Source organism: Cyprinodon variegatus, unplaced genomic scaffold (genome assembly GCF_000732505.1).
Source record: "Cyprinodon variegatus isolate N-32 unplaced genomic scaffold, C_variegatus-1.0 Scaffold437, whole genome shotgun sequence".
NCBI classification, from domain to species: domain Eukaryota; kingdom Metazoa; phylum Chordata; class Actinopteri; order Cyprinodontiformes; family Cyprinodontidae; genus Cyprinodon; species Cyprinodon variegatus.
This window is the reverse complement of record NW_015150890.1, coordinates 716145-719057: the sequence shown is the minus strand read 5'-3', so window position 1 is coordinate 719057 and position 2913 is coordinate 716145.

The window sequence follows — 2913 nt, the reverse complement described above, 5'->3', positions numbered from 1 at the left end:
AAAAAAAAGCAGATCCGCGGACGGACGTAAAACTGGGAAAAACAGTGCAATCATCACTTATTCATGTCTCGAACTACGTTGCTTGCTGTTTGATATCTTAGGGTTAGGGCTAATTGTAACTTATATTCTATGTTCTTGAATTGTGCGTAAGATGCGAATGCACATACGACGAAAAAAACGGCCAAAACGTACGAAATTACGGTGCATAACTTTTTGTACGATTTCATACGAACTCATAATGAGAATAGGTTGGCCTTTAGCAGCATAACTATAGAGATAGTTCAGGATAACCTGAGCCACTCTAACTATAAGCTTTATCAATTTAGGAAAGTTTTTAAGACTGGCGACCCGTCCAGGGTTGACCCCCCCTTTCGCCCATTGACAGCTGGAGATAGGCACCAGAACCCCTCGCGACCCCACTTGAGAGTAAGCGTGTTAGAAGATGGATGGATGGATGGAAATTTTTAAGCCTAGCCTTAAAAGTAGACAGGGTGTCTGCCTCACGGACTAAAGCTGGTAGTTGGTTCCACAGGAGAGGAGCCTGATAACTAAAAGATCTGCCTCCCATAATACGTTTAGTTTAGTTGTTTGCTTTGGCAAACATTAAAGTTTGAAATTCCTGTAACCAACTTATACATGTCGACCAAAATTTCTGGGGAAATTAAGGGAAATAAATATTTTTATCTCTACAAAAAGACCAAACTCAGGAGAAAACATATTGAATGAGTTTTAAAACTAAAGGGATCACAGATCGAGGAGGCCTGAGCCTTTCAACCCCAGACAGCAGGGAAAAGTAATGAATGGAGGCTAAATTAAGAGGGACAGACTGACATCGGGTCCGCCTGGTTGCGCTGTTTGTAAATCATTCTTCAGACCCTCTGGCCTCAATAAAGCAGCATAAAGGAACATAAAAGAACAATTTAGATAGCCCCAGCTGTGAATAACCAAGCCATCACACAGCACAATAGACCAGCGCTCTCTATAATTCAGCCTGTGATGGCAGACACGCCCCCCTCTACTGCCACGTCTTTGTTAAAGTCATCCGTCAGGCATATCATTTCCCTCTCAGAGCCAGATGGTAAAAAAATCCATACTTGGCTTCCAGAACAGGAGGAAGATCAGCAAAGCCCGGCTCTACATGCCTTCATTGCTCATTATCGACCAGAGGCTGCCTTTATCTAATTAAGCTCAGCTTTGTTGAGACGCTCAGCAATAGTTTCTCCATCCACGGGGATGTTCCTGCACCTGGGGAGCCTACCTGTTACGGCCCCTGACCGATCCAGGCAGAGAGAGGCGAGCTGGGATGCATGAAGCCCAGCTGGTCCGTCTCCACTGGAGGCGGGCTGCTACTCGCTGAGCCGTGGTGCCGTTATTCTAGCTGCCCAGAGGGCCAAGATTCACCTCATTAGGCACAAATACAAAACAGGCAGATCTTTTCAAATTTAAGGCAATTAAATGTAAATCGGTGCCTTAAAAACAAAACGACTGAAAGCTAAAGCAAGGCCTTTATTTATATCCCAGCACCTGAAATCATTTTCAGTCAGGAATCTAATGTCAATTAGTTCTGATTGACGATCGATTACAGTTATGATCTGGTCAGGTTGTTATTCAGTGACCAAGTTTTTAAAGGGAGGCTTTTATTAATTGGATCATTATCTTATTTTGATAGTTTCTTTCTTTACTACCTCTAGCAGGAAAATATTGGCCCCTTTTTCATTGTGATGGATGTTAAAAATGTGATTTGTTATTATTAAGGAGAAAGAGACATCAACTAACAGAGTAGAAATACTTTGTTCCCTTTATTAACCCTTTATAGGGCCTTCAGTGAAATACTTTGAAGATCAACATTTGAAGCCAGTAGTGTTATTGGAATCCAGGGTGAGACCTTATTACCTTTGGAACATTAAAAAATGTGGATATTTTGATGGGAAAAATTAATGTCAATCTAATAACAAGAAAAACCAACTTGCCGAATATATTAAGAAAAATAACAAAAGTGCTTCTATAAGAATTTCAAGAAAAACACTCAGAGAGAGAAATAAACACATTTTATTTGTCCAACATAACCTCAGAGGCATTCATTATTATGAATTAATTAATTGTTAATTATGCTGATACTGTCACCTACATTTTTTAGTTTATAAACCTAAATGTAATTGTTAACTTGGCTTACTAACTGTTTAACCTTTTAACTTTTCAATTAGCTTTTTACCTTTTTTCTTGACTTGTTAACTTTTTTTTCAGCCTAATTTCCAGTAGGTAATATATGATTCCAGGGCCATGCTACAGCCATGTAGCAGGATCTTTGCTGAACGGCCGGATACAGATCTTGTGCTAGTATTTTTAGACTACTTTTTACTTCTACTCCTTATATTTTAAAAATAGTCTCGTTAGTTTTGTTTCATTTAAGATCATTTTCATTACTGTTGGCATTTAAAAAAAATGAAAACCATCAAAATAATTAGTTTCATCCAGACAATTAATGTCCTTGTGGTCGGACTCGGTGCTGCCCCAACTTGTTGTTCACCACCAGTGTTGGGCACGTTACTTTGAAAAAGTAATTAGTTATAGTTACTAGTTACTTCTCCCAAAAAGTAACTGAGTTACAAACTGAGTTACTCCACAATAAAAGTAACTAGGTACTAGTGAAAGTAACTATTGCGTTACTTTTGCGTTTCTCGCCCCCCGTAACCCTCCCCACCCAGCCCCCACCTTCTGGCCGTGTGTTTCCAAAGCCAGCTGAATAGAGCGGACGACAAAGACAAGAACCTGCAGAGAGTTTAGCATTTATTGCAACTCAACGTAAATGACATCAGGGGGGAACGCTATCTGACGGGCGTATAAACCCCGTCAGATAGCAGGGGGAACGGTATCTGATGCGGTGTAAATATCATCAGGCTGCATTACCTCTAC